The following is an 11,989-nucleotide window of genomic DNA, read 5'->3' on the forward strand; positions in this document are numbered from 1 at the left end:
AAGAAACAATAAATTAAAAAGAAATCAAGCCCGTTGGAGGAGACTGTTCCTCCAGGGGAGCAGGAAGAGTGTGGGTACAGCTTAATGCCAGCGGTTCCCTGATACCCAAGCCACACCAATTCCCTAAAACGCCCCTAAATTCACAAGGGAAATATGGGGGGAAAAAAAGGATCAAAAGCTGCTCAAGTTGGGGCAAAAATAAAATAAAAAACAGGTAACGGCCGAAAAGGCACCAGATATAATAAATTTGGACACAATGCGATATTGCAAAACAACAAGAGTAAAAGAGTAATTGAATGTGCATATATGTATTTATTAGGGTATATTTATGTGTATATTTATTCACATATTACTCCTTTTTCCCTATAACCCAGATTTTGAGGCCGAAAGCAGAGAAATCCTGGCAGGCTTGGGGTCATTTGCGACGATTTGGTGAGGAAACAGTACTCGTCATACCTTAATTAAAAGTCGACGAGTCCTCAGTGTGATACATAATCAATATCGACAATAAAACACCCCAGATGGGTATAAAACACACATGAATTGTGATCGTAAAAAAAAATTTGCCTTTTTTTTAAGCAAAATTCAACATATCTTTATCGGGGCATTCAATTGCGGCTCCTGTGCCCCTACTCCGCTGTCCTCCCGCCTGAACTTAGAAATATAAGAATTAAATATTACCATTTTCCACCCAAAATGGGAAGGACCACGGCAAGGCGTGACCCAAAACAACCAGAATTTAAATGAACTATTTATTTTATCCCTTTTAACTGTTTATTTTGCCTCTACTAAGTTTTTTTTTTATTAATTATTACCCATATCAAAAACCAATTCTGAGGTTTATTATGAATCCTCAGGGTTGGAGCCCTAATATATACTGAGAAAAACATCAAATCCTTAAAAAAAAAAAAAATAGGTGCCGCTATAGGTGCTGGCGGGGCTTATAGACAGTAGATGTCCAAAGGGAAGAGGCTCGCCCTATGGATTTTGCTGCCAGGGGAGCAAGGGGCTACCTCCAGTTGGCATGGGCCATGCCCACCACGCATTCGCTCAGCGGTGGAGAGGGGAGTGGGAAGGAACTTTGGACCCCCAGAACCGCCCATAGACCCCCCCAAAATCCCCCCAACCACCACCCCAAATCCTACCCCTGTCCCCCCCAACCAGTCCCCCCAAAACAGACCCCCAGCCTCCCAAACCATCACACCCACCTGCCCCCTGACCCACCAAACAATCTCCCCCTCCTCTAACTGTGCGCCCCCAAATCATCCCCATCCCCCAAAACTGCCCCAGTCCTCCCAAACTTCCCATATCCCCCTTGCCAGATCACCCCCATCTGCCCCCAAAACTGGCCCCCATCCCTCTAAACCCTCCTATGCTCCCCCAAATGCTCCCCTGCCCCCCAAAACCATCTCACCCCCCAAACTTCCCATCTCCCCCTTCCCAAATCACCCCCACCCCCCAAAACCATCTTTATGTCCCCCAAACCTCCCCTCCAAAATTTTCTATCTCCCTCTTCCCAAATCATTCCCAAAGCCACCCAAAACCTGCCCCCTCCCCCAAAACCAGCCCACCTCCCACCCCCAAACCAGCCCACATCCCCCCCACCTTGCTTGCAAAGCACAGGGAGGTGAAAGACTCGGTGAACTTCTCCTCCAGGGGAGCGAGATTCACTAACACCAATCTTGAGGATACATTGGGGTGTCAGTGGGGTCCCCCAAAACTCCCAGCCCCCCAAAATACCCCCCCAAGCCCTTCAATCACATCTTGGCAAAGCCCCCCAGGCAGTTCTGCAGGAGGTAGGTCAGCCTGCTGTTGCAATAGGGGACGGGGGGCTCCTGTGGGGACCCTGGCAGTTAAGGCAAGGGCCCTGAGGACCCCCACAAACCCAGGGGCCTCTCCGTACCTTTTTGGCAAGGGCCATGATGACTTGCCCCAGGGTGGAGAAGCTGGCATTGATGGCCTGTGACTCATGCGGCTGCTCCCCGCCCAACAGCAACTTGTCCAGCTGTTCGCTGCCTGCCAAGTCCACCAGGCTCAGCACCGCTGTGGGGGGAGAGGAGGGTCACCCCAAAAACAGGGGGGCCCAAAAAGGGCTCACCCCAAACCTGTGGGTCCAAAAAAGGGGGCCCCAAAAAGACTGACCCTAAACTGGTGACGCCAAACCTGTGACCCAGAAAGTGGGACCCCAAAAGGGCTCACCCCAAACTGGTGGCCCCAAAAGAGAAACCCCAAGAAGACTCACCCCAAACCCATGGCACTGAAAGGTGGGCCCCCCCAAAGGCTCACCCCAACTAGTGGCCCCAAACCCATGGGCCCCAAAAAGTGCTCACCCCAAACCAGTGGCCCCAAACCAGTGGTCCAAGAAGGGGGACCCCAAAAGGGCTCACCCCAAATTTGGGGCCCCAAACACAGAGCCCCAAAACGGCTCACTCCAGAAAGAGGGGTCTCAAAAAGGGCTCACCCCAAACGACTGGCCACAAACTCATGACCCTGAAAAGGCTTGCCCCAAACTGGTGGCCCCAAAAGGGGGGCCCTGAACCCATGGCCCCAAAAGGTTCACCCCAAACCCGTGGCCTTGAAAGCGGAGCCCCTAAAAGGCTCACCCCAAGAGGAAGAACCCAAAAAGGGCTCACCCCAAACCAGTGACCCCAAACCCATGGCCCTAAACGAGGGGCCCAAAAGGGCTCACCCCGAACTGCTGGCCCTGAACCCGTGGCCCCAAACCAGTGGCCCCTAAAGGCTAGCCCCAAATCAGGTGGTCCCTACCGTAAAAGCTCACCCCAAACCAGTGGCCCCTAAAGGGTGGCCCCTGCAAAGGCTCACACCAAACCAGGTGGCCCCAAAGCAACAGCCCCTAAAGACTCACCCCAAACTAGGAACTCCTAATGGGTGGCCCCTAAAAGCTCTTCCATAAAGGGTGCCCCTGAACCAGCGGCCCCTAAAGGCCCACCCCAAACTAGTGTCCCCAAAGCAGTGACCGCTAAAGGCTCACCCCAAACCACAGCCTCTAAAGGGTGGCCCCCCATAAAGGGTCCCACGCCCCCACTCGCAGGCGCAGCACAGGTCCCGGGCAGTGTTGGAGCCCTGGATGCAGAGCTAGAAGACGCCACAGCTGCAGGATGAGCTGTCGTTCAGCGCTGTCCGGGCCACCGAGTGGTTGGCGGCTGCCGTCTGCAGCAGCCCCAGCACCTTGCGGGGGGACACCGACGCCCCGTTACCTCCCAAAACCACCCACACAGCCAATCTGAGCTTTAAAGGAGGGAATCAGGGTCCGCCTACCCCACTCCTCGGAGGCGACTGGGATGCAGCACAGGTTAGGGACATGCACCTCCTCGTCGGCCTGCCGGATCTCCAGCTTGGCCCTGCGCTTCGGCCGGCCGGCTAGCAGATCCCACAGAGATTTGTTGTAGATCTCCAGGAAGCTGGCGGTGAAAGCATACTGCCCACCAGCATCACACCAAGCCCCAAAAAAAAACAGAAATGCCCCCAAAATGGAGTTAGCGCTTCGGTTTTGGTTTGGTGGTTTTTTTTGGTTTTTGTTTTGTTTTGTTTCTAAAAACTCACTTTCCAGCCTTTTTCTGCCAGCTCCCAGGCTCCCTTGAAGACCTGCTGCACTACGCACAGGGTCACGCCCCTGGTTTCGGGATCCAAGACATTGTCTCGCTGCTCATGTCCCACATGAGACTTGGAGGGTGTAAAAGGAGGTTTTGGGGGGTCCCCAACTCTGTCCTCACCCCCCCCGGGGCAAGTGGGAGCAGCTAAAACCCCCCGTTTGTCCTAAAAAATCTCATTGAGCCCATTAGAGGGGGACTAAGGACAGCTGAGGGGTTCGTTAGCAGCAGAGACACCCTCAGCCCCTCAAAATAAGGATAAGCGACAGGGAGACACCCCCAAAGCAACTCACCTCCCCTGCCTTGGAGAGCACCAGCACCTTGTTGTCCCTGGGGGGAAGTAGAGATGCTCCAGGCCCTTCTGCCGCTCCTCCTCCTCGGGCAGCACCAGCCACACATGACAGAAGACACAGATGCTGCCCTGAGGAAGGACAGAAGCTGTTATTTTAGTGGTACAAGGAGGGAATTCAGATGGTTCGTTCCCCACCCAAGCCCCCTTGGGCTTCACCTTGAGCTCCTGGAGAAGGTTATGGAGATGTCACCGCTCCATCTCCAGGCCATGGAGCTGTTCCTCCTGCTGCCCCAGCCGCTGCTCCTGGGCAGCTGCCTGCGCCCACAGCTTGGCTGCCTGTGCTGTCTCCCGGCTCCCCCGGCCCCACACGTGCCATTATCTGAGCAGCAAGCGGCGTCAACCACGCAGGATTTTCTTCACGTGACGCAGAAGGTGACGCTGGGAAAAGAGGAGGCACAAAATGAACCTGTTTGTCACACCCAGCCAACGGTGAAAACCCAGGGAAGGATTCTGCCGTGCGGGGCCGGGCTGTGCACCCCGGCAGCTCCAGCCGGCCACTTTCGCTCCCCTTTGCCGGGTACCGGGGAGACACCGCCGCCTCGTGCTGCCGCCTGCCCCCCGGGGGACCTCGCTTCAGCCCTCGGGAACGGGACCGGGAGAGACCCTCCACGCAAAGAGAGCGGATCCACGCGTGGCGTGGATTTAATCCCCGAGGGAAGAGGCCGGGGTCCCCGCTGGCAGAAGGACAACTCGCCTCCCTGCCGCTCGGAGCGCCTTGCCGGGGACAGCCCTGCCTGCGCCTGGCTGCTCTTCAGCCGTGCTGGGAGTGCAGTCTGGCCGACGGATGCTCCGGCAAACAGACACTGCAGCGAATCGCAGCTCTCGCTCGTTACAGCTGCTGGTAATTTTGCCTCTGGCTAAGGCATGCCCCAGACAGCGGACACCCCGTCTTGTTCCAGCTCCTGCTTGCGACGGTTCTCGCTAATTGAAGCTCCAGCCCTGCACCGTTGATTTCAGCTCCTTCTCCTTACAAGCTCCAGCTGTTTGCAACAGCCTGGGCTTTTGACAAGGTCGTAAACCAACCGCCGTCAAAACTCGACTATTAGGATAAAATATCATAGTTGGACATTGTATAAATATCAATTAGTTTGTATGACTAATTAGTTAATAACTATTCGAAGCAGTCGACAAGCAAGAGCTGGACTCGAAGAGGGCGTGCGGGGTCTGAAAAGCAGAGACCACCTCTTCCCCCCAGAGACCACCGCAGACGTTGAGTTGGGCCTGGTGCGTGCCGGCCTCCCGCACTTCGGGGTCCAGCAGGACCAGAGCCCCTCCCCTCGGGGAGGGTCCACGCACCCTGCCCACCCCCTGCTTTCCCCTGCAGCCCCCAATGCCCTCCCAGCCCCCCGCACAAACGGCCAAACCGGTTTCTGCTTTGGGCCCCCAAACCAGCTCACTTGGCACCCATTTCTGAGCCCAAAAACCCAGCTGCTGCGCCTGTTCTCAAGGCCCAAAGATGCCCCCGGGGAGGGCAAGCGCTTGTGTGATGCTTCGGGCAGAAACGGGGCTTTGAAAGGTCTGATCCCGGTGCCGGGGGAGCAGAGGCGAGCTGGCTGGGACCAGCTTTTGCTCCTGGAACGACCCCAAGTCCCTGCTCCGAGGTCTTCCCCTTGGGGCCCTGGGGTGGACCTGTCCCTCCCCTTCAAATGCTCCAGCAGTTTCGGGGGCAGAAGGCCGTTTCTAAGCCCTCTCTCCAGCAGCTCCTCCCTCGACTCGGCCCGTGAAGCCCCCAGGCTCGAGCACCTCGCTGGGGCGGGCGGCCTCCATTGCCTACAGGCTGCCCGTCTGCCTGCAGGGAGGGCTGGGGGGTCCCCGGCCCCACGGGGCGACAGCGGGGACTCGCAGGGAGGGTCTGTTTGCACACAGCGCCCACCCCGCCCCCCCGCCCCGGCCCCACTGCGCGGCCCCGCTAGGGCACACAGCCCCCCCCCCCAGCCCCACTCCCCAGATGCTCACAGCCCCTCCCCCGCCTGGAGCCCCCCCAGCCCCCGTCCCCGGAGCCTGCAGGACCGCCCCCCCCCCCCCCCCCCGCCACAGCCCCACTCCTCGGCTCCCCGGGCCCGCGGCCCCTCACACTCACGCTGCGCCGCCGCCTCGGTGCAGAGCCCGCCGCGCGCCCCGTTGAAATACCCTCCGCAGCCAATCAGCGCGCGGCTCCACCGGACCGCCCGCGCGGGGCACGCCGGGAGTTGTAGTCCCCGCCCCGGGAGTGCGCATGCAGCGCGGCTGCCTCTACATCGACACCCGTACAATGGAGATGATCGTGCACCGACCCTGGTGCAACCCTTGTGCCCCCCCATGCTCGCAGCCCCTCCCCGGTGTTTGCAAGCGCCTCCCAGCCCCAGGACCCCCGGTGCTCACAGCACCCGACCACACCATTTTCCAGCCCCGTGGGAGCCCCAAGCCCCACTCTCAAGCCCCACCAGGACCCACAGCCCCACTCCCCAGCTCCTTGGGGGACTGCAGCCCCCGCCCCCAGCCCCACTCCCCAGCCCCCCCTCCCCGGCCCCCTCCGGGACGCACAGCCCCCCCCAGCCCCCCTCCCCGGCCCCCTCCGGGACGCACAGCCCCCCCCGGCCCCCTCCGGGACGCACAGCCCCCCCCGGCCCCCCTCCCCGGCCCCCTCCGGGACGCACAGCCCCCCTCGGCCCCCCCGGGACGCACAGCCCCCCCCCCGGCCCCCCTCCCCGGCCCCCTCCGGGACGCACAGCCCCCCCCGGCCCCCCTCCCCGGCCCCCCCGGGACGCACAGCCCCCCCCGGCCCCCCTCCCCGGCCCCCTCCGGGACGCACAGCCCCCCCCGGCCCCCCTCCCCGGCCCCCTCCGGGACGCACAGCCCCCCCCGGCCCCCCTCCCCGGCCCCCCCCGGGACGCACAGCCCCCCCCGGCCCCCCTCCCCGGCCCCCTCCGGGACGCACAGCCCCCCCCGGCCCCCCCGGGACGCACAGCCCCCCCCGGCCCCCCTCCCCGGCCCCCTCCGGGACGCACAGCCCCCCCCGGCCCCCCTCCCCGGCCCCCCCGGGACGCACAGCCCCCCCCGGCCCCCCTCCCCGGCCCCCTCCGGGACGCACAGCCCCCCCCGGCCCCCCTCCCCGGCCCCCTCCGGGACGCACAGCCCCCCCCGGCCCCCTCCGGGACGCACAGCCCCCCCCGGCCCCCCTCCCCGGCCCCCTCCGGGACGCACGGCCCCCCTCCTCAGTCCCCCGGGGGTCCGCAGCCTCCCGACAGCCCGCCGTGCCCGCCCGCGGCACCTCAGACTGCCGCCGCCGCCGCCGTCCGCCGCCGCCGCCGCCTGGGTGCAGAGCCCGCCGCGCGCCCCGTTGAAATATCCTCCGCAGCCAATCAGCGCGCGGCTCCTCCGGGCCGCCCGCGGGGGGCACGCCGGGAGTTGTAGTCCCCGCCCCGGAAGTGCGCATGCGCACGGCGCCTTGTGCAGTGCGGGTGCCTGCGCAGGGACCCCCGTGCAACGGTGGGGATTATGCAGGGACCTTTGCGCAGCGGGGGGTCGGTGTGTGGAGACGCCCATGCAATGGGGGGGGCAGTGCAGGAAGACCCTTATGCAATTGGTTGGTGTGCAGGGGACCCTCGTGCAATGGCGGGCAGGTGCACGGGGACCCTTGTGCGATGGTGGCGATTGTGCAGGACCCTCGTGTGACAGTGGTGGTTATTTTTCTCGGCAGTACCCTTGGGTTCGGGAGCAAAACAGCCGGTGCCTGAAACCACTGGGGTGTTTTGACTGCTGCTGAGCAGCCTCGAGGCCGCCTCCGGTTCCCACATGGCTCCCATGGTGTGCGTGGACCCTCCTGCAACGGGTGCAGGTGTGCAAGGAGGGTGATCCGGGGTAGGCGTCCCTCTCTGGAGGCACCCAGCTCGAGCTGGCACCTAAGAACTAATCAAGGAGTAATGAGGAACCTTCTCTTGCACCTGACGTTAACCAGCGGGATCCCAGGGTCAGACCCTCTTACGGTGATTGGACCCTGGGGAGGTGGCAGAGGGTGCCCTGGACAGGTTGGGGGGGTTCCGTGGGGAGGAGGGGAGCCCCCACCCCCCTGACTGTGGGCACTCCCCCCAAGGAGCAGAGCATGGTGCAAGACTTTAGGGAGGATGAGGGCTAGCAGGTCCCCGAGATGGCAGTGCCGGCTCTTCCCAGTGTCTCCCCAGTGCTGGAGGGGGTGTGTGTGTGTGTGTCTCATGACCATGGGGATGGGGGGGGGGGGGGGCGGCCTCAGGATGGGGCAGGGGGGGCATCCTGGGGTCCGGGAGGGACCCTGGGAGTGGGGTAGGTAGGGGGACATTGGGGGACAGAGGTGTTTCTCGGGAGATTGAGGACACCATGTGGGGAGTTGAGACTGGGAGGGATGACCCTGGGGAGGTGGGGGGCACCGCGGGGAGAAGGGATCCCACCCCCGACACCTGCAGCCACCCCCAGGGGCAGCTGGGACCCCGACCCACTGGGGGACCAGGATGGGAACGATGGGGACTCACTCATGGATACTGCACAGGTAATAAAATAGTTCATGCTGCACCCTGTTGTAGGGTCTCTGGGGTGCCCTGGGCCCTGGGCGCCGAGTCCCCATGACAGCCAGCCCTTCCCGGGGGTCCCCAGGCTGCCGTGCTCCTCTGGCCCCAGCCGGCGGGAGCTGTGTCCTCCCAGCCGCTGGCCACGCAATGGCAGCACCGACCCACGGCCACGCGGAGACAGGGCTGGGGACACGGCCAGGGTTGCCTGCGCTCCACCTGGGTCTGCAGGGCTCGGGCAGGGGGGACCCGGCATCCTGCAGCTCCGCTCCCACCCTGGGGACCCCAAACACCCCCGGGGGTGCGTCGCTGTCCCTGTCGCTGGTGGCAACCGGCATGGGGGGAAGGTGACAGTGAGGGTCCCCGCCAGTGGCCCGGAGTTCGTCACCACTGGGGGGACAGGGGACAAGCAGGGCCAGCACCAAGGAGCGACGGCAGCACAGCCTACTCTCTGGGGGTCCCCACCCCCTGTCCCCAGGGGTCCCCTCTGTCCCCGTGTTTTATTGGGGGAACACAGAGCCCAACGACCAGCCGCAGGGACAGGGGACGGGGAGCTGCCCCAGGGATGGGGACAGCACCGGGACACGCCGATACTCTTGGGGGTGCTGGCATGCGGGGGGGGGGCACCCTAACCATTGCCGCCCGGGATGACGAATGCACCGGGATGAGGGAGGTACCGGGATGGGGACGGCGCATGGAGGGGCCAGAGCCGGCGCGCGAACGCCGGGCTGCAGGACCACGCTTCGGCTTCGGGGCGGCAGCAGCGAAGGCGGCGGCGGCGGCGCTGCTGCGCACCTGAGCGGTGCCGGCGCTGCAGTACCGCGATTCGGCCACGGGGCGGCAGCAGCGAGCAGCGGCCGGGCGGCGCGTGCACGGGGGCGGCACCGGCGCTGGAGGTCCGCGCTTTGCAGGCCCAGCGCCCGCCGGCACCGCGCACGTGGGGCGGCAGCGGCGTTTCCTTACCGGAACGAACCAACGAACGCGGCGGCATCACCCCGCAGGCACCACAGTACGGCATTGCCGTTACCGGCGGACGGCAGCGCGGAGAAAGGGGGCGCCACCGCGCATGCGCGGCTCAAGGGCTGCAGTACCGAATTCTGGTCGCTCGGTGGCAGCAGCGAGCAAAGGAGAGCGCATGCGCGGCTCAAGAGCTGCAGTACCGAATTCTGGTCGCTCGGTGGCAGCAGCGAGCAAAGAAAGGCGCGCCACTGCGCATGCGCGCCTCAAGAGCTGCAGTACCCAGTTTTGGTCACAGGGTGACAGCAGCGAGCAAAGAAAGGCGCGCCACCACGCATGCGCGGCTCAAGAGCTGCAGTACCCAGCTTTGGTCGCTCGGTGGCAGCAGCGAGCAAAGAAAGGCGCGCCAACGCGCATGCGCGCCTCAAGAGCTGCAGTACCGAATTCTGGTCGCTCGGTGGCAGCAGCGAGCAAAGAAAGGCGCGCCACTGCGCATGCGCGCCTCAAGAGTTGCAGTACCCAGCTCTGGTCGCTCGGTGGCAGCAGCGAGCAAAGAAAGGCGCGCCAACGCGCATGCGCGCCTCAAGAGCTGCAGTACCGAATTCTGGTCGCTCGGTGGCAGCAGCGAGCAAAGAAGGGCGCGCCACCGCGCATGCGCGCCTCAAGAGCTGCAGTACCCAATTTTGGTCGCTCGGTGGCAGCAGCGAGCAAAGGAGAGCGCGCCACTGCGCATGCGCGCCTCCAGAGCTGCAGTACCGAATTCTGGTCGCTCGGTGGCAGCAGCGAGCAAAGAAAGGCGCGCCACTGCGCATGCGCGCCTCAAGAGCTGCAGTACCCAATTCCGCCCGCCGGGTGCCACCGTCGCCTCACCGGCCCTTTCCCCTTCTCTCCGCCCAGTTCGTACCATCGAAAGACGGTAACTGCTTACTGGCGGTACTGGGCTTCGATTTCCCTGCCCTTTTCCCACTCGCGGCCCGGGCACTAATCTTCATCGCCTCTGTACCAAAAAGCGCCCGGTGGCTCCAGCATTTCAGTCCTTTCCCTTTGGCCGCTTTACAAGTCCCGTGGTTGTTTCTGCCCGTGCCCCCCAGCCCATTCCCCGGGGAGGAGAAGCAGCACGGGGAACCTGTGGAACAGGTTTCTTTCTAACCCGGAGGAAGCCCCAGGGATCGCTGTCTCGGTCGGCAGGTGGCATCGGGGTTGTGGGAGTGACAGCGGCGACTCAACAGATGCTGGAGAGAGATTTAAAAAAAATAAGGCCACACGGGTGACACCCGGAGAGCAGGGGAGGGGCAGCTATGTCCATCAGGAAACCGCGCTTCTGAGCAGACCCGGTGCCAGTGGCTGACCTGCAAACGAGCGATACGCTGGTGGTCTTGGGGCTGTGTTGCGGTGTTTGCACCTTTCCTCGCCTCTGTGCTATCAGCACTCTGCTCTCCTCATCCTGCACACACGCAGGGCTTGCCACTTGGAGGAGAGACACTGCACGACGTCACTTACCACCCTGCCCTCCAGCGTGCAAAGGAATTAGAAAGGAGGCAGGGAAAGCCAAGAGGCCTGCTGGTGTATTAGGCGTCCTCAGCAGTTGACCGTAGAGCCCGGCAGGTTCCATCCTTGCTCTGTGCTTTTGTAGCTTGAACCCCCGATTGTTTTGCCATCGAGACTGCAAGGCGAGGAATACGCCTCTACTCGAACAAGCAAGACCCCTGCCAAATAGCTGAGCTGTGCACAGTGATAGGTGGCTGCCTGTGACCGACACCTTTTTCTGCTAAAACCAGAGCACGCTTCCCTTGTGAAGAGCCATCGGCAGTACAGAACGTACCTGAGCTCTCCTTGCACCGGCTCCCCAGAGAACGGCGTCTCAGTTCGACTGAAGCGTGCAGCAGCCTGTCGTCATCCCAGCCCCTCGCCCTCGAGCAAGCGGCTGCCTGTAGCAGCGGCAGAACCGCTGCTGCGCAGAGGGGAAAGGAATGGCTTGGCCTCAAGCTCTGCGGGCTGCCTGTGGCCCCTGCGGAGCCGACGACCTCGGCAGCCCATACAAAGGGCGAAGCTAGCAGCCTGAGAAGGAGTCACAGGGTGCTGCAGCTCCTGCCACAACCCTCCTTCCCAGCCTGCTGCTGGAGCACAAGGCACTTGAAAGCAGCAGGAAAGAACAAGGATGGCAAGATGGCAGGAATAACACGGAGAGCCTAAAGCGTTTAGCCAGCAGGGCTTGCAACTCACCTTGTGCCGTGGTTTAATCCCAGCTGGCAACTCAGCACCACACAACCGCTCACTCGCTCCCCCCTCAGTGGGAGGGGGGAGAGAACTGGAAGGGCAAAAGTGAAAAAACTCCACTTGAAAGGAAAAGGGGGGAAAAAACCCCCAAACAACAGAGAGAAAAACCCCAGACAGACAAGCGGTACAAACGAAAACAATGGCTCACCGCCAACCGACGGATGCCCAGCCAGCCGCAGCCCAGCAGCGGCCCCCCCGCCAACCGCCCCCCGAGTTTTATTTCCTGACGTCACAGGGCCTGGAACATCCCCTGGGTCCGCCGGGGTCAGCTCTCT

At 62.7% G+C, this 11,989-nt stretch overlaps 1 pseudogene; it reads right to left on the reverse strand.

Moving 5' to 3' along the window:
* Positions 1 to 339: 339 nt before the first annotated feature.
* LOC142077299 (carboxy-terminal kinesin 2-like) lies at positions 340 to 4,257 on the reverse strand (annotated as a pseudogene).
* Between the last annotated feature and the right edge of the window lie 7,732 nt (positions 4,258 to 11,989).

The sequence above is a fragment of the Calonectris borealis genome, unplaced genomic scaffold (assembly GCF_964195595.1).
Source record: "Calonectris borealis unplaced genomic scaffold, bCalBor7.hap1.2 HAP1_SCAFFOLD_199, whole genome shotgun sequence".
Classification (NCBI taxonomy): domain Eukaryota; kingdom Metazoa; phylum Chordata; class Aves; order Procellariiformes; family Procellariidae; genus Calonectris; species Calonectris borealis.